Raw genomic sequence first — 20636 nt, forward strand, 5'->3', positions numbered from 1 at the left:
GTTACAGGCTGCACATAGAAATCTACACTGCACTTTAATCGTGTAATTTGAACGTGAAATGAAGAAGCTGGTAAGTGATGGCGTCAGAATCACCGACATTCATTCCTCCCTCACATAATACACGACTGAAGCGCAGGCCGCACACAACACGGCGCCTCTCTCAGATGGCTGACGCGTTGCTTGGTCGACACACCGGGCTCTCTCATCAGGCAAATAGTAACACGAGAACAGCCCAACAAAGCGACGCAGCGTTGTAGAGTGCTAAAAAAATTTCATCAGCAAATCACAAACGAGGAGACGTGACAGAGCGATAAAAAATACGAAATGTTTATTTCGTGCAGTACAAACATTACGATAAATTCTCAAGAATTCGCCAAATACTATGCAAATGGTCGCCTCTGTGTAATGAGGGTGTTGGGGAAAGCTACAGATTGCTCGTTGACCATAACCTTAATTCCAGAACATTGTGAAAATACGCAAATGAAGGCGAGTGCTGCGTCTCATCGCCACAAGCGTGTCGGCGTCACGCCACGAGTTGTGATTCGCGAACGGATTTCAGGATCCGCAACGCCCACGCACGAAACAGCTTCCGACGTCTCATTACTTTGCAGACGAGTTTACGTGTGTAACATCTGACGGAAACACGGAAGCGTCCGATCCCGCCCGTCTGCTTTGGCCCATGACGTCACAAATATGGCGGAAACAAAAACAAACACACACACTTTCCACAAGTAGCCTAATGACACTAACGGGACAAGCGCGGGAAATGGGGTGTTTTGGGTGGGGGGCAAACTAAATATAAACAAATTTAGACGCCTTGCGTAGCTACAACGTGTAAGTGAAGACAGCCATCCATGAATACCCACCCACCTCCCCAGGGGTCGGAACCCCTGCAACCCATAGAAGATAAAGATGCTTCAGTAGCTGATTAGTGTTTTTTTTTTAATCTCACGGGATAGAACGAACAGATCAGAAAAGTAAATAAAATAAGATAAAACAGAACTGGAGACAGCCACACTCAAACCAAACTCCGCGCCGTGATGACGTCACATACGACAACACCCTTACGTCACGGGTCAAAGCCGACGCGTGGGATTGGACGCTTCTGTCGACCCCATCTGACGTTAAGCATGTAAGCGAGATAAAGTTTACAAACGGTTTGAAATTGTTCTTAACGTGTGTTCGAAAGCAAGTGCTCATTCTGAAATACTGGGTAAACACAGTCTGCTTAATTTGCGCTCCTTTTTAAAGAAAAGCCCGTTTATCGCGCGTCTAAATTTTTGACACGTCATGTCTGCTGAAGTGTGGGCCGTACGACGACGTAATTGTTGCAGATACCCTACGGGGTGCGGCGATACTGTGTGCAAACTGCGTCGCGAATAGCTAGGTACCGATAAACTACAACGATACGTCTGATTGACTCCATGAACAGCGACAACGTGGCCGGGGGGGGGGGGGGGGGGGAAGGGGGGCGGGAGGTAGCGGAAATATCTCTCCAGTTCTCGTCGTCTTCCGTGCAGTTTCTTGGAAGTCGGTAACTGCCCTCATTCTGAAATACTGGCTGAATAACGTCCGCGTATTTCGGCGCCCTTAGTCACGTTACCTCGCGACGCGCAATGTTTCCAACTGCGGTACTTCTCTTACTGCGTGACAACAGCAATTTAAGATTATACCTCTGAATGAGTACATCACGACAACATTTTAGATGTCTGAATTCGGCCACATTACGCGAAACATTAAAAAATAAATTTCTGCCACGCCTGCAAGCCGCTACACGCCTTGTCGCATTAAAACTCGCTTACTCCAAAAGTTCTGCGTTTGATGGTTTCCGTAAACTTGCGTCCTACGAACATAATCAAGAACGCGAGGTTTTCATTTTAAATGCCTGTTGTACGTGAATTCCGTGGAAATATACACTGGCACATCGAAACACTAGCCGGCTGAATGTGGCGTTATTTTCCATTCGTTCCACGTTATTCTCGCTCAAGTTTTCATAGACTGGAGCAAGGCCATAAGTAACGACCAATAAATCACTGAACACTCAAGACGGTAATTTAACACACTGTTAGCCACCCCTTTGTTCGTAGCGGTCGTAATTTTTCAAAGTAAGACAAAGTATTAGACAAGAGCAGTAAGTGAGTTACGCGACAAAAACCACACAAAAGCGTGCAGAACATCCGCCGCTCCCATAAATTCCTGCCTTACCTTTCTGAGGTATTCCCGTGCAGACACAAGATACACAAGCTCTGTCTGGGCAGGCAGGACAACGTGGCACGCCGCTTCCCTCCAGGCTGCTGCGTCACAACTGGACCGCACAGACAGCCGGCTGCCCCACCCAGCGCTGACGTCACGGGTCGGCGTTGCCAGCTCGCGCGGCAGGCGAGGGAACGGCTGCAGCAGGGCGTCTACGTCTGTGTCGGCACTGCCGGACCGCCTGCGTCCCATCCACGCCACAGTCAGTTATCTCGAACCGCGCTATACAGCTGCCAACACACACACCCTTCGCCTGGCGCCCCAAAAACCGGATTTCGTCAACCGATTCTCCAGTACCGCTTTTGGTGAACGCAAAGATGGAACAAAGACGCTGCATGTTGGTCACGGGATGAGGACAGGTGTGAACACAACATCTTCCGTCATCGTGCTGAGAGCCAGTGACTTACGCGCGAGCTTCGCGATTCGTATCTATCATTTGCTACTCCAGAAATGACGGACGAATGTGACAAGTTTTCGTTAAAGAACGTTACAGGGATATCAATGCTGAGATCGTCGGTGCCTGGGCTCACGTACTACTTTAACTTCAAGTTACACTGAGGACGACACATTTACCCTCAACGTGTGGACCAACTGAAATCATTCTGTGATTTCGTTGATACCGGATACGGCAAAGTTCTAGGTAGTTTTAAAACTAGATGGTTGTCATTGTTGCCAGGAGTTACGAAAGTTATTGAACCTTTGAAATCTTGTTTTCTATCTCAGAATAGGTGTCCCACGTTGCTGAAACAAATTTTCGAAAACCAACAGTCACTTCTTTGGCTTCATTTCACACAATGCCCATTGAAAATGTTTTTAAATTCAATCCAAAAGTAGGAAATAACCACGGTTTCAGCTTGCTTCAAGAAATAATCAATACCATTTTAATTAACTTGGAAAAGGAAGGTACTTTCACACTGTCAAAATACGAGCCTTTTAGCAATTCTAAGACACTTCGACACTTTTGTGACTTGTTTGGAAAAGTAGAGTTCTCCACTTCAACCTCGATATTTCATTGGAGAACACCAAAAAAAAAAAAAAATACTGTTTCTTGGGCTGAACTTTTAAATTTTCTGATATTTCTTAAGGCAGTAGACTCATGTGCAACATTTCAGACGAGATAGGATGCGTGAACAACATTGTATCCCAGAAACTTGAGGAATTGGAAAAAGCTAACTTGGAAACAGTTAAGAGACTGTGCGATATATTCCACAAACTTAAAAGTACAGGTACTTCATGTAAAAATATAGACACGCTTGTGAGTTTTGCTCCTGCTGTACCAGACAAATATTGTTGTGGAAAGAATATTTTCAACTGTGAAGTCCCTTTGGAGGGTGGAATGTGTAGTGCTAGAACCACTTCATTCCCCACAGGTGTTAGTGTGTCTCATATTAGAGGCCAAAACCGAACTTAAAATTCTTTGTCAAGTACAGAGTAGAGTTGCTCTTATTCAGTAACTGTACTGCCTAATTATTGGATTTATAGTGAATTCTTGCAACGGGTCTTTGTCCTCAGAAGTTGACTGTCTAAAGTAGTTGTTCTCTGTCCCAGTGTACTTAAAAGCAGAACAAGCAAGCATTCTTCAAAACTATATAATGTATGGATGGTCAGTGTCTGCATCAAGTAAATCCTACCCCATATTTAGCAGATTGGGTTCCACATTTGGAGGCTGCATTCGAGAGAGACGTACCATATGTTGAAGTTTAAGCACCATTTAATATTTTCGTGTGTTTTAATTCAGACATAAATGTCGAGTGGCTCTTTACATACCACCTCATAGAGCCACTCTGCTTCCTAGTCAAGCTCCCTAAAATCATTGTTCTTATCTTCCCTTAATAGCGATCAATCAATAAAATTGTAATATGTTGTCTTGTGTATCCAGTACGAGGATATTTCATTCCTTAGCTCATACAACAGCCTGACAGGTGGTGGTTTTCTCTGCTATTTTTCCAGTACATGAACGAATTTCAGCCACAATCTAAGTTTGTGTGTCTGGTGCGTGCTCAATGAAATGAAAATAACCTCTGTTTGCCTGGTGGCTGTTGGTATTTGAAGTCAGCAACAGGTTTCATTCGGAACACCGACTTTGCCATTAAATCTGAATTTTGCGGACAACAGGTAGCCTTCATAATGGCGAGACCCTTTTGCACATGATTTCGGTCACCCCAGGGATCTTATATCGATGCTGTGACATTGTTAGGGTGTACTAACACGTAAATTTTATTTTCTACAGATCTCTCAATTTCTTCATTGTGGTTGATCAGCGTTGTTGCTTGCTTTATGAAACAGTGTCGTCTTTGATGCCTGTTTTGAATTTTGTGTGAAGTGTGTTTATGGTACTTTGGGAGCTTTCGTCGTAATCCTTTTCATTGGGGAGTTTTTCAAGTGTAATTAATGCTCGTGTGACGATTTTGCGCTGCGAATTGCGTGTGAAGCTCATTTTCATTCTACTAGGTTGCTTGTGATGAATACTCTTGTTTAGCCAGTGTGATGAACTTAGTAAAAATTTAGCATGTTATTTAAGTGAATCTGTTTCAGATAGTGTTTTTTTCTGTATAAGATTTTCATTTGCGTTTTTCGAAAATAATTACGTGTAGTCGCTCCAAAAGCAGTACGAGGAGAAAAGAAGAAAGGTGGTGAGGAGTCAGTAGACGAAATGCCCAAAAAAGAGACTGCGACGGTACAGAGACGTGGGAGATGGATGCTCCCCACTTTTAGCCACGAAAATGTGCAAAATGAAACAGTAGATTCCTCCGATGCGAGGCAAATGAGTGAGCCAGACTTCAGGGGTGCAGCGGAGATGTTTAGATTTAAAAGATGTGCACAGCCTGTTGTTTCGGGTCGAGTGCACAATTTACTAAGTGTGAGTGCGGGCGAGGCTGAAGCAACGATAAGTGAACAGAGGGCAGCAGAGAATGTAGCTCTGAGCAGAAACAGGGTTGAGAGTGTAACTGATATGATACGCGAGTTGGGCTGAGAGTCGCTGAATTAAAGGCAGTCTTGATTGAGGAGAGATCTATTTACGAAATTTCAATCTCCAACTTTCTCTCCCGAATGTGTAAATATTTTGTCGACACCCAACTACGTAGGAAGAAATGATCACGATAATAAGAGACATCAGAGATCGAACGGAAAGATTTAGGTGTTCTTTTTTCCCACGCGCCATTCGAGAGTGGAATGGTAGAGAAGCAGTATGAAAATGGTTCGATGAACCCTCTGCCCAGCACTTGAGTGTGAATTGCAGAGTAACCATATAGATTTATATGTAGATGTGATGAGTTTCATATTTATATGCTTTAGGTATTCAAACCAAACAAAGAAAATTACGCACCACGTGGAGCGTAGAACCACCGCCCGCCGGCACACACGATGGTCAGTCTACGACCCTGTCTATCACGCCACGCATGTAGTTAACACTTCCCTTATTTCTGATACATAGTCCTACTCGATAAGTCAAAAGCTGATTTTTGTCTGTAATCTTGTGAAGAACATTAACTACTTGTTTCTCGCCATTAACGGTGTTCCACGCGCGTGTTTCACTACGAAGCAGGAAGCAGTGTCGTCCATTTTCGCGGTACGTATGAACAGCGAGACAATCAGAGCACAAGTACTGGTTACAGAGAGACTGTGACTGTACACAATTTAAGATAAAAGTTACGTAGGTAAAGTACGATTAAGACAGACGTTGATGGCTGTTAATACGTCAGAATGTCTGAAAGGTTCTTCCGTACTGACATACTAATAAGCTACCGAACACTTACGTTGGACCTACTTCCAAGAGCGGAACACCACCAGTTTAAGAGAGCTATGGCTGCTGATCAATCATCCCGCTTGTGTCAGTTCACATCTGGTTTGCTCTTATGATGAAGTACATGCTACATACGAACCCCGTAGCTCCACCCTTTATTTCGCATTCACGTTCATTGTCTTACCCGTCTCACAGCCATACCACCTTACTCCACACCAATCTAGACCTCTCGCTGTGCTACGGAGTACTGAAAGCTTGTTCCCAACGAATAAGTAAGAGTCTCAGCCAAATATGTATTTTTCCTGATAGACTGAAATACTCTGTTGTTCAAAAACTGCGTAAAAATGAGGGGTCGACAGAAGCGTCCGATCCCACGCGTCGGCTTTGACCCGTGACGTAAGGGTGTTGTGTGTGACGTCACGACGTCGCGGAGTTTGGTTTGTGAGTGTGGCGTGTTTGTAGATGTCGTCGTGTTGTGGTTTGTTGTGCTCTGGTGGTACGTTCAGGGTTTTCGTTTGTGTGGTGTAATGGGCTCAGTTTGCTTTTGATCATTATCCAGAATTGTTCGAGTGTTGACTGTGTTTGTGGTGGAATTCGTTTCAGTGAGTAAACTGATTTTGTGTGAAAGTTAATTTAGTGTTCGCTGTACATCGTGTGGTAATTTTAGTAAAATTAATCGGTTGTTGTTTTTGTTCAGCAATGGATATGACGGATAAAATTAACAGTGCACAGGTCAAGGGAAGTCGATCCCAATGTGTGGCTGTGTATGTTGGTATTGGTATCGGGAGATGTTTTTGAGCTATATAGGCCAAGGAAAGTGTTTGATCCTAATTTATGGGATCGGGAGCTGCTGTTGAGCTATATAGGTCAAGGGAAGTGTCCGATTCCAGATGATATTGTGTTTAGTGGTATTTGGAGAGTTTTGTGTTTTGTATTGGGGTGGGTGTCTAAATTAGTTTATATTTAGTTTGCCCCCACCCAAAAACACCCCATTTCCCGCGCTTGTCCCGTTAGTCTCATTAGGCTTTTTGTGGAAAGTGTGTGTGTGTTTTTCGATGTATTTTCGTCCTCATAATGTGTACGTAACGACTTTATATTGGAATCGTGGTTATGGTCGTTTCCGCCATATTTGTGACGTCAAAGCAGACGGGCGGGATCGGACGCTTCCGTATTTCCAAAATGGGGATAGGTCTGATGCTAACAACTACCAGCCAGTCTCACTTCTGATAGCTTTATTCAAAAGTCTTGAAAAAGTTATGTATTCAGGAGTAGCATCACGTACCTGTAAAAATGAAGTACTAACAAAATGTCAATTTGGTTTTCAGAAAGGCTTTTCAAGAGAAAATGCTATATATGTGCTTTCACTGATCAAATATTAAATGCACTGAATAACCAAACATCACCCATTAGGATATTTTGTCACCTCTCAAAGCTTTTGATGGTGTGAATCATGAATTTCTTCTACACAAGCTTAAGTACTGTGGCATGAGTGGGACAGTGCACAAATGGTTTAATTCATATTTAACTGGAAGAATGCAGAAGGCTGAAATTAGCACTACAGATTGTCTGCAAAAATCAGCAGAGTCCTTTAACTGAGGAGGTATCAAGAATGGTGTCCCACAGAGTTCAGTCTTGGGTCCCTTACTGTTCTCAATATATATTAATGCATGCAAAGCTAGTTCTTTTTGCTAATGATACAAGTACAGTAATCACACTCAAGGAAATTGTAAATAATGTCTTTCACAAAATTATTAAGTGGTTCTCTGCAAATGGACTCATTAAATTTTGAGAAAAAAGTGTATGCAATTCTGTGCAGTAAATGGCGTAACACCATTGATAAATATAGGCTATGAAAGCAGGTCTATTGCTAAGGCAGAGTATTCAAAATTTCTGGATGTGTACACTAATGAGACATTGAATTTGAAGAAACATCAATGATCTGCTGAAATGATTAGGTTGAGCTACTTATGCTACTGGGGTTATTGCAAAATTTTGGTGATGAACATCATTAAATTAGCCTACTATGCCTATTTTCATTCACATGGTATCGTATTTGGGGGCAGTTCGTCACTAAGAGGAAAAGTATTCATAGCATCAGGCTAACAGCTGGAGCCCACCGAAGATGACCTTGCGGACATTTATTTAATGAACTTGAGATATTCACAGTACCCTCGCAGTACGTATATTCATTTATGACATTTGTCAATGACTCACCCCAATTCAAAAATAACAGCAAAGTGCATAGCTACAACACTAGAAGTAACGAAGATCTTCACTACTCTGGATTAAATCTCACTTTGTCACAAGAAGGTGTGAATTATGCTGCCACAAAAATATTTGGTCATTTGCCAAATAGAATTAAAAACCGGCAGATATCCAAGCAACATTTAAAAGAAAATGAAAGTATTCCTGAATGACAGCGCCTACTGAATAGATGAATCTTTAGACATGAAGTATTAACTATAAAAATATTTACTATTTTGTGTAAAGAAAACTTATGTTAAAGTGACATCCCACATCATTACGAAATGTATTAATGCTCTATGCAACAAGGATCAATGTATGTATGTATGTACGTATGTATGTATGCAGACCAATTTGTCAACACAACCCATATTTCAGGGAGGTGAGGAGGTGGCTATCGTATCAGCCCTTCTTTGTGGAAGTTTGTCTACAACCACCTGCATTGCTATATTTCATTTACTTCCTCAAAAGACGATGAAATTACTCTTAACGTATTGATGTCAAGAGATCCGCTTGCTATGATATAAACTGTATTTTTCTCTACGCAACAGCAACACACTTTATACTGTAGGCAACTACAGATGTAACAATGCGTTCTTCTTAAAGCCACAACAGTTTAATAATTCTTTATTTGTCCTAATAAAGTATTACTCAGGAGCACCGGTTTGGTTTGACAAGAACATGTATGTGAAACTTCAGTTTCTCCCAGCTTATTTTTTGATGCAACAGTCCACAGGTGAACTGCCTGTTCGTAGTGTCCAGCGTGCACGCTATGAACCGAAAGTACAGCTATGGACTGTTCCATCAAGAATATGTATAATAGTTGAGTTCTGCAGTGAGATTTGTAACTGATACTCTGTATTTTGATATCGTTCTGAGCACTGACAAACGCTTGTCAGAAAGGATTCTGAGGTTGGCTGGTTTTACTGCCACACTGTTTCAGTACTGGGCCTTTACGTGGGATACTGCTTCACTCGTCCAGATACCCCCTTATCAGAAAACCGACTACTTTTCTGGTAAGAGTACGGCACAGTCACTGCCTGGAGATGCACGATTATTAACAGAAGTGAAGACTAAGCCCCTAACGCCGGGAATTTTGTCAACTTTTCTAGCAAGAGGATCAATTTTAGGTCAACGTAAGAATTCATTCATTTCTGCACTTACACATATAGAACAAAGACGAAATGGACGATAACATTAATGTCTTACTGACTACCCAACAGACTAGCTTGTCACCAAAAACATTTCTCTAGAAAAGTGAAGATATCGAAATTAAATGGAAGAGCGTTCTGTACTAAAGTACATTTGCGTGACTTAACGTGCTGACGATTGCTAATGCAGGACTGGGGGAAAGACGCGAACAGATTAGTTGTACTAAATTCGGCAGTTTTCGTGGAGCCGACGGCTTCGGGAAATATCTGATTCAATGCTCCACTATGGAACTGTCAAAATGCGTCTAGCTTGGTTTGATTTCAAGCCATTAGGAATAGGATCAGACTCTCCCAAGGTCTACGCACTATCCTGACGTAAAGTAATTGTTTAATTCCTCAATAGTCGAAGTTGCCATAGCATCTTATCTACTTGCAGAAGCTGTGTTCCGTCATTATGTTCTGTTATTCCTAACACGCAGAATAATCAATTTATGGATCACATGTGTACAAATACGAACCTATATTTCGGGAAAAAAATTCAACAAAATGGCGCGAATACGAGTAGAAATCTCGTCCGAGCCTATGCTTTTCACTCATGCCTAATGTCCGTAGAATAGCAGAATTAATAGGAATGTCGGTAGGACTTAAAAATAACAAGATTTGTAATACGAAATTCGTTAGTATTTTGAGAGCGTAGTAACCGAACGCGGTTTGCTTTATAAGCGATGGTCTCCATAGTGAACGTAAATGAAACCTTACAGCTACCGTGACTTTGCAGAAACAAACCAAAAGAAAACAAAGAAAATAATTCAATACTGTGGGAACGCATGAAAACAGTCGTCCTTACCTTATTAAGGGTGTGGGTGTAGCAGAAGAAATTCTCGGCGCAGAAACAGCAGCACGAAATCCCAACGCAGAACGTCACACTGTGCACGACTCGCTACAAATGCGACAGACGCCTGGGCTGTGGCACGCAGTCAGTGCTGCCAACGGCTGCGAGGCCGGCAGGTACCAACTGCAGTCTGCTACGGGGGCCTCACACAGGGGGCAGCGCTTCCAGGGACCCCGCGCAGAACATGCGAATGTAATACGAAGACCGTCGTCCTAATTTTGTTATTGCTGATAAATTCAGAAAAATAAAGTAATTAAATTTCATCATTTTTTCACTTGCTATTGGCTTTTCTTCATAGGTAAGACAGACTCTGCGGTTAATTTGGCGCAGCGTACAAACCATGCTTACAGGTGTATGAAAATCTAGAATTTTCCAAATCTATAAAAACTCTGGTAAAAACTGAGATAATTGACAATAAAATTAGATTTTTTATCTAAACATAAAGTTTAAAATGTAACAGCTTACTCATTTTTTCATAAATTAAGTAAACTCTAGAGCTTCATACGGCTGTAAGTATGGTTTGTATGCTGTGCCAAATTCATAATAGAATCTCTCTTACTTATCAAGAAAAGTATACCTATAGCAACAAATGCAGCCAATAGTGGGTGAAAAATGTTGAAATTCCACATGTAAAAAGAAAATTATTTTGTTATGTTTTTGAACTTCCACTGCTATGAGTGTGATTTCTGAATAAAATGTCCTGTGGTGCCTCTCCTGTTACAAGTCGGGTCGTTTGACGTCCTACCCCCTTAAAGACAGCACAGCTGTTCATGCGCCCAGTATGTGCGGCGTTCCTTGTAAATGTGGCAGCATTTACATGCGTCAGACAATTCACAGTTGCAGAGCGTTGTACTGAGCATAAGATATTAAACAAGGGGAGCTTGTCAAGTTGACCATAACTGAACTTTACTTGGAAAACGGACGTGAACTACAGTTCGAAAACACGAGAGCCCTAGCTCACGTGTCAAACATACTGGGATTCCTTTATAAAAGAGATGAATGAGATTAGCTGGCCGGAGTGGTGGAGCGGTTCTAGGCGCTTCAGTCTGGAGCCCCGCGACCGCTACGGTCGCAGGTTCGAATACTGCCTCCGGCATGGATGTGTGTGATGTCCTTAGGTTAGTTGGGTTTAAGTAGTTCTAAGCTATAGGGGACTGATGACCTCAGAAGTTAAGTCCCATAGTGCTCAGAGCCATTTGAACCATTTTTTGAATGAGATTAGAGTGATCAGCAACAGTTTTAAAAGAGACGAGGGGAACACAGTTATTAGAGCGTGGGCGCGGCCATTGTATGTTGAAAGGAAACAACGGTGGGCGCTCGACGTTTTCAGAGAGACGGGAGCGGCAGCTTCAAACGTGGCGCCGGCCCCTGGTTCCAGATGACGTCACTCGGTCCAGCGGCGGGCCAGCGCTGCTACACTATGTGACCAAAAGTATCCGGACACCCCCAAAAACATACGTTTCTCATATTAGGTGCAGTGTGCTGCTACCTACTGCCAGCTACTCCATATCAGCGGAACTCACAAACTTCGAATATGGTCAGGTGATAGATGTCACATCTACATCTACATCTACATCCATACTCCGCAAGCCACCTGACGGTGTGTGGCGGAGGGTACCCTGAGTACCTCTATCGGTTCTCCCTTCTATTCCAGTGGAAAGAAGGATTGTCTGTATGCTTCTGTGTGGGCTCTAATCTCTCTGATTTTATCCTCATGGTCTCTTCGCGAGATATACGTAGGAGGGAGCAATATACTGCTTGACTCTTCGGTGAAGGTATGTTCTCGAAACTTTAACAAAAGCCCGTTCCGAGCTACTGAGCGTCTCTCCTGCAGAGTCTTCCACTGGAGTTTATCTATCATCTCCGTAACGCTTCCGCGATTACTAAATGTTCCTGTAACGAAGCGCGCTGCTCTCCGTTGGATCTTCTCTATCTCTTCTATCAACCCTATCTGGTACGGATCCCACACTGCTGAGCAGTATTCAAGCAGTGGGCGAACAAGCGTACTGTAACCTACTTCCTTTGTTTTCGGATTGCATTTCCTTAGGATTCTTCCAATGAATCTCAGTCTGGCATCTGCTTTACCGACGATCAACTTTATATGTTCATTCCATTTTAAATCACTCCTAATGCGTACTCCCAGATAATTTATGGAATTAACTGCTTCCAGTTGCTGACCTGCTATTTTATAGCTAAATGATAAGGGATCTTTCTTTCTATGTATTCGCAGCACATTACACTTGTCTACATTGAGATTCAATTGCCATTCCCTGCACCATGCGTCAATTCGCTGCACATCCTCCTGCATTTCAGCACAATTTTCCATTGTTACAACCTCTCGATACACCACAGCATCATCCGCAAAAATCCTCAGTGAACTTCCGATGTCATCCACCAGGTCATTTATGTATATTGCAAATAGCAACGGTCCTATGACACTCCCCTGCGGCACACCTGAAATCACTCTTACTTCGGAAGACTTCTCTCCATTGAGAATGACATGCTGGGTTCTGTTATCTAGGAGCTCCTCAATCCAATCACACAAACGGTCTGATAGTCCATATGCTCTTACTTTGTTCATTAAACGACTGTGGGGAACTGTATCGAACGCCTTTCGGAAGTCAAGAAACACGGCATCTACCTGGGAACCCGTGTCTATGGCCCTCTGAATCTCGTGGACGAATAGCGCGAACTGGGTTTCACACGACCGTCTTTTTCGAAACCCGTGCTGATTCCTACAGAGTAGATTTCTAGTCTCCAGAAAAGTCATTATACTCGAACATAATACGTGTTCCAAAATTCTAGAGATATAGGTCTATAGTTCTGCACATCTGTTCGACGTCCCTTCTTGAAACGGGGATAACCTGTGCCCTTTTCCAATCCTTTGGAACGCTACGCTCTTCTGGAGACCTACGGTACAGAGCTGCAAGAAGGGGGGCAAGTTCCTTCTCGTACTCTGTGTAAAATCGAACTGGTATCCCATCAGGTCCAGCGGCCTTTCCTCTTTTGAGTGATTTTAATTGTGTTTCTCTATCCCTCTGTCGTCTATTTCGATATCTACCATTTTGTAATCTGTGCGACAATCTAGAGAAGGAACTACAGTGCAGTCTTCCTCTGTGAAACAACTTTGGAAAAAGACATTTTGTGCCATACGTCTGCACGCGAGATTTCCACTCTCCTAAACATCCCTAAGTCCAATGTTTTCGAACGCAAAGGGACGCGTCCAGCACAAAAGCGCACAGGTCGACCTCGTCTGTTGACTGACAGAGACCACGGACAGTTGAAGAGGGTCGTCCAGACAGTCACACAGGAATTCCAAACTGCACCAGGATCCACTGCAAGTACTATGACAGTTAGGTCAGTGGTGGGAAAACTTGGAGTTCATGGTCGAGCGGCTACTCACAAGCCACACATCACGCCGGTAAATGCCAAACGACGCCTCGCTCGGTGTGAGGAGCGTAAACATATGACGATTGATCAGTGGAAAAACGTTGTGTGGAGTAACGGATCACAGTACATAATCTGGCAATCTGATGGCAGGGAGTGGGTATGGCGAACGCCCGGTGAACATCATCTGTCAGAGTGTGCAGTGCCAACAGTAAAATTCGGAGGCGGTGGTGTTATGGTGTGATCGGGCTTTTCATGGCGGGAGGGGAGGCTTGCACGCCTTGTTGTTTTGCGTGGTACTCTCACAGCAAAGGCCTGCACTGGTGATTTAAGCACCTCTTTGCTTCTCACTGTTGAAGAGCAACTCGGGGATGGCGACTGCACCTTTCACCACCATCGAGCACCTGTTCATAATGCGCGGTCTGTGGCGGAGTGGTTCACGACGGTAACATTCGTGCAATGGTCTAGCCTACACAGAGTCCTGACCTGAATCCTATACAACACCTTTGGGATATTTTGGATCGCTGACGTCGTTGCAGGCCTCACCGACCGACGTCACTACCTTTCCTCAGCGCAGAACTCCGTGAAGAATGGGCTGCATTCCGCAAGAAACCTTCCAGCACCTGATTGAACGTGTGCCTGCGAGAGTGGAAGCTGTCATCAAGGCTAAGGGTCGGCCAAGACCATTTTGAATTCCTGTATTAGCAAGGCTAGTGCCAAGAACTTGTGAGTCATTTTCAGCCAGGTATCTTGATACTTTTGATCACATAATCTAGTTAACCGCCTCTTAACAGCCAATCATACACAGGTGCGGAATTACCAACAGAAATGTCCATCACAGAAAAGTAACTCAGCGACTCATAAACTATTGGATTAGAGCAGGCGGCACTGAAAACGATGAGACAACTAGCTGTTAATTAAAGTACTGGTCAAACAAAATGTAGAATGATAATGAGACTGCATGGTAGGCTAAAAATGACTGATGAAAACCAGTTAGCAGTTCATTACCATAGCACCAGCACTGGTGGTAGACATCCAAACAGTTGTCTGTACGTTGTCAGTTTGGATGCTCCATACTCAAGGGGCTGATTTCATGTATCAGGGTTTGACTTGCAATTGCAGACAAGTATATGTGATTTTGACCACTACCAGTATCCCCTGTTTTTCTGTTTCTTTTTTTTAATGAAGCATTACCACTATTATTATTGAGCTTATAGAAAACAGGAGATTATACAAAAATGCAACTGATGAACAAAGAAAAGCTGAATACAGAAGACTAAGGAATTTAGTTAATAGAGAATCTAGGAAAGCAAAAGAAAATTTGAAACTTCCTGGCAGATTAAAACTGTGTGCCGGACCGAGACTAGAACTCGGGACCTTTGCCTTTCGCGGGCAAGTGCTCTACCAAGTCAGCTACCCAAGCACGACTCACGCCCCGTCCTCACAGCTTTACTTCTGCCAGTACCTCGTCTCCTACCTTCCAAACGTTACAGAAGCTCTTCTGCGAACCTTGCAGAACTAGCACTCCTGAAAGAAAGGATATTACGGAGACATGGCTTAGCCGCAGCCTGGGGGATGTTTCTGGAATGAAATTTTCACTCTGCAGAAATGTGCAGGGAAGTGGAAGAAAATATGCAAAACGTAAGAAACTGATTTAGCCTACAGAAAGGCAAATCAGTTTTTTAACAAACGTAAAACAACACTCCTAGGCACAATAGAAAATAAAGAGGGGAAATTGCTGTTTGGTGAAGACTTAGTGAAGAGATGGAAAGAATACATAGAGGTGTTGTACGCCGAAACACCTCTTTCCGAGGAAGTAATAGGAAGAGAAGAGCAAGAAGATGAAGGTGACAAGGGAGAAGCCATTCTGCAAGAAGAATTTTACAGAGCTCTAAAAGGACTACGAGACAACAAAGCAATGGGTATTGATGACATCCCTACAGAACTAATAAAGAACGTTGGTAACAGCACGAAAATGATGCTGCTTAAACTCATTACGTCCATCTACAACACAGGAGAGATACCGACAGACTTCCGGAAATGTATCATTGTTCCTATTGAAACGGAACTTGTTGTACCGTTCCAATGTTTTATTAAATTACTAGCACGCAGAAATTATTTGCAAGAGTTTCTTCTCTTGCAGGTAATAGCTGGTGTCCAGACGGAGAGAATGGACTAAACAGTGTTATTTATGGAATTTTTTTATGTTGTGTACCACGTTTCCCATTTTCTTTTCGTTAGTGCGGCCTGGACGGTATAAATGAGTGAATGTGTGAACTAGCAGAAAGCTTTAGGCACAGATTGTAACACTGCACGAATGGTCGTCCTGGCTTAAGGTAGTACAAACCCCCCAAGCGTGAACAAGTTTAGCAGAGACCAAGTTTGGAGGTCAGGGCAAAGATGACACGTGGGCGCGCGTACTGGCTCTGTCAGGTTGACACGCCATCCACACCACGTTTGTAAGCGGAACTGTTAGGCGAATTCGCTTGGAAGAGCACTTGTTCCTGGGTCGTGGTGCGGGACAGACATGGAGACGCAGCTCCCGTCTTGGTAATGTTAACATAGGTATTAGATTGTCTCAAATCTGCTGTGTAATGAAGTCCAGATGTTGAAATCAGGTGCGAGATTACCACTGAACACCATAAGAGAATTGCTTTTCTTAATTTACTCGAATTTCAGTAGACCTTGCGTCAGTGCCTTGTTCAGGCAACGCACCATGTGCCTTAAGCTCACGGTCACGTTACTGCTCTGTGCTTAACGGAAATTCACTCATTCAATGTATTTTAATCTGCTCTTCCATTTACAGTAATATTTAGGGGATTTTTATTTATTTTCCATGTGTTTTCTTTGTGAATGGGTTTCGCGCCACGTGGTCGGTTGGAGCAACCGCTGCATTGATAAATTGTAGTTTCGATCTGAAAATATATTGTGCACGATGAATAATCATACGATAGTGAGCGAGTGTAAAATAGGGAAGGGATAATCGTGTGTGTCCATATTTTTTCTGGGCTCTGTTGCCTACTGAAACTTGGCCATGTGGGTTGAACAGCATTGCAGTGATGTTTCTTGTGCACCCCCATAACGATCTGATTTCTTGGCGATGTTGTGCGTTAAGTAAAATACTCGTGCCACTAGGAAAAGTATCGGATTTTAATGCTCACTGGTTTTACTCCGTCCATCATAAAAATAGGTGGCAGTGAGTACCCCAGGCGAATTCTGGGTCATGAAAGCAAATAAAAGCTGTATATTGCCTATTAAGCCCTGTATAGGTACCTTCTGTAGTGGTTCAAAAAAAATGGGTTATCCGTTGCGTTCAAATTTCTACCAGTCCGTTAAAACCTTCCGCTAGAAATTATTAATACCCAGCAATAACTCGCAGGGGCCAGTAATTTCGTGGACCACACGAACTTAAGAAACCATTTACTACAGATGGTAGCTTGCAGGAGCGGTAGGAGATGTCAAAGCGACGGTAACCTACCTACGTAGGTAGACTTTTACCACCACCAGTACTGGAAGGTTATGTTGCACGTGGCGACCCCGCCTGGATATCGAGTCACAGGTCCTTTTGATCAGTAATTAGGTTGCATTAAATTAACAAAATTGAATGAAATAATAATTTTTTTTCTTGTGTAGTGGAGCACAATTCTGCTTGTGCTGAATAGAGCGTTGCTTCTATCTATGTTGTGTTCTGCTGATTTTGTTGTCTCTTGGCCTATAGTTGAATTTACGGGTGTTTTGGTACATGAGATCGGTTAATTAGATATTTCTGGGTTATTTTGTTGTACGTTGTATAGTGTGGAGGGGACAGTGATTAAAACCGTAAACATAGGTAATGAGTCAGATTATTACTAGAGTGCGCGCGAAAAGCATAGCAGAGATGGATATGTTGCACGACGAAAACGGTGGTGTGTGCAGCACGCAGGGATTGCCGGCTGGTGCGGAGTACCAAACCGGGGCGAGCTGACCGTGGGCACAGAGTAACAGAGTGCCGCGGGCCACGGACAAACAGTGGAGCCTCGTGCGTTCGTAACGGGACTCGGGCCCCAGGCAGGTCGTGCGGAGGCGACCTCGGAAGCCACCAGCACGAGTGAGGGTGCGACTCAGGAATGTGCATCCGAGCCAACTTTCACAGCACAGGCTAGCGCGGGAAATACGGGCCACGAGAACCCACTGCTAGCAAGTGTTTTGCAATTCATGAAGCAGCAAGCCGATCATCAGAAGAGGGTAAATAAGGCGTTAGAAGACTCAAATAAGACTGTAAGTAGGCTGTTTATGTTTTCTCTATGTAAGTAGGCTGTTTATGTTTTCTTATTGGCAACGTTACGTAGCGCTCAATATGAAAATCACTGGCTGTGCTGTGTGCAGTCTGTGGCTGCTTTGCATTGTTGTAATACTCGCCATTGTAGTGTTGGGCAGCGGCAGCTGGCTGTGAACAGCGCGTAGCGTTGCGCAGTTGGAGGTGAGCCGCCAGCAGTGGTGGATGTGGGGAGAGAGATGGCGGAGGTTTGCAATTTGTCATGAACTGATATATATATTATGACTTGTGATGATATTAAGGTAAATACATTGTTTGTTCTCTATTAATATCTTTCATTTGCTAACTATCCCTATCAGTAGTTAGTGCCTTCAGTAGTTTGAATCTTTTATTTAGCTGGCAGCAGTGGCGCATGCTGTATTGCAGTAGCTTGAGCAGCGAAGATTTTTGTGAGGTAAGTGATTTGTGAAAGGTATAGTTTAATGTTAGTCAGGGCCATTCTTTTGTAGAGAATTCTGAAAGTCAGATTGCGTTGCGCTAAAAATATTGTGTGTCAGTTTAAGCACAGTCATATATAAAATTGTTCAAAGGGGACGTTTCATATGGCGACCCTTAGCCTAGGATACCTCACTGGAATCTTCTGATTTTTTCTTGTAGTTTGTGTAATTAGTGTAGATTTTGTTTATTGCTAGTGCGTAATTGTAGAGAGAATCTCCTTTGTAGTTGCAGTCTTTCATTGTTGTACTGTAAAACAGTTGTGGCATGCATGTAGATTTGCACCAAGTATTTCGCAGCTGCGCTGGTAATTAACTAGATATTATTTTCAGTGCTATGTTAATGTGTTCTCTTATTTTTGATCTTCAAATTGTGCTTTTCTTTGTTATCGTGTGAAATACTCTGACAATAATGGCGTGTGAAAAACGTAATACTAGGCTCCAAAGTAAACTGAGAAATGACAGTGAAGACGAAAGCAGTGTGTTAACGCCACCATGTAATGAATTAACAAATATTCAAAGTAGTAATTTGGTAACTGTGCATAGGGAAATGGAGCGGGCGTCAAATAATGGTGTAGACATTGAAACATGTAGAGAACAGGGAAGCATTATCGATCGATCGGTCGGCAACAGCTCGCCTCAGGAATCCGAAATGACAGGAAACAATCTCGCAAATACTGTAGATTCAGGTTTTGGATCCTCACCGTTTTCTCAAATAAGTCAAGACACATTTTCTGCTTGTCAAAATGTGAATGTTGCCGGTGCAAATGCACTGCCGAACAGCGTAGAGAAACTGATTCCAGACACTAATACATTATTATTGCAATTAATGCAACAAATGGAACAAAATCAGAGACAAACACAGCAACAGTTAGACACAATGGAACAAAATCAGAGACAAACACAGCAAAAGCTTCAAAAGTTAGACACAGTGGAACAAAATCTTAAAAAGTTAGACTCATTGGAACAAACACTTGAACAAACACGTGAAGATTTAACTACTGAGTTACATAACATTGAATCGAAATGTCAAAAAGTCTGTAATGACGTAAAAACACAAATTTGTGAGCATTTTCAACCTATTTTTTCGCGGCATGAAAATGCATTACAGAATCACGAAACAGCCATAAAAGAACTGCAAATTATTGTTCATGAAAATCATGAGACCTTGCAAGCTAAATTTGACTCAGTTGCATCTACCGATTCGGTTACGCAACTTGCAAAAACTCAGGAAAACTTTAAGGACACAGTAGATACTCTGAAACTTGGTTCAGAAAAACACACTGAAGAAATAGGTACACTATCGGAGAAAGTAGCCGAACTTTCGGATCAGGTCACTAACTTATCTACAAAGGTAGATGATGATCTGAATGACACAACACCCGTAGCCTTCACTGACACAGAAGAGTATGAACAAATAAGAAAATTCAAACAAAATCAGAATCAAATTAATACACAACACCAAAGAGAAATCCGGGAAGTACAAGATCAGCTGACACAGGTAATACAAGAATTACGTATTTCAGAGGACACTCGCGCTCCAACACGGGAAGAGGGACTTAGAAACACGGAAAAGCCGCAAAATAATAACACAGGGCATTTCGGAAATTATGAAAGAAATTGGCAATGTGCACCGAATTTTGAGATGGAACGGCCGACACGACCTAACAATGACCAATATGCGACTCGCCGACATGACGATTTTGACTATAAGCTGTTCATTACTACACGTAAATTCAAAACATTTAAGAATTCTGGCAACGACATTCATCCACAAGCATGGCTCCATCAATTTTCTCATTGTTTTCCTCCCAACTGGTCATTGGAGCACAGATTAGAATTTATGTGTGGCCACTTAGAGAATGAACCAGCTGTGAGAATGCGATCGGTCATTCACGATTGCCACAGTGAAGGAGAATTTTACCATGCCTTCCTCTCAGCATATTGGTCGCAAGCTACACAAGACCGTGTAAAACATGGCATCATAATGATGAAACATTTCGAACAATCTGAATTCTCCAGTCTTGTGAAATATTTTGAAGACATGTTGCACAAGAATCAGTACCTGTCAAATCCATACAGCCCCTCAGAACTCATCCGCATTTGCGTAATCAAATTACCTGAACATTTACGACACATTATTTTGGCAGGACGTTGCAAAGACGACATTGAAGCTTTTCAGGGACTGTTACAAGAACTGGAAAGTGACACTGAC

The 20636-nt window shown here is 42.9% G+C and overlaps 1 protein-coding gene across 2 annotated transcripts in view; it reads right to left on the reverse strand.

Annotated features, from left to right (window-relative positions):
- Positions 1-10482, reverse strand: part of LOC124719967 (ankyrin repeat domain-containing protein SOWAHC-like) — a 65805-nt gene extending 55323 nt beyond the window's left edge. Inside the window, exon 1 of one of the 2 annotated variants that reach the window (XM_047245185.1) lies at positions 10241-10482. The gene's annotated coding sequence lies outside the window, so the exon portion shown is untranslated. Of the gene's footprint in view, positions 1-2205; positions 2353-10240 lie in introns of those variants that run through there. The other variant, XM_047245186.1, reaches the window with a different exon arrangement.
- Positions 10483-20636: the final 10154 nt, after the last annotated feature.

This window comes from Schistocerca piceifrons, chromosome 11, assembly GCF_021461385.2.
Source record: "Schistocerca piceifrons isolate TAMUIC-IGC-003096 chromosome 11, iqSchPice1.1, whole genome shotgun sequence".
NCBI lineage: Eukaryota > Metazoa > Arthropoda > Insecta > Orthoptera > Acrididae > Schistocerca > Schistocerca piceifrons.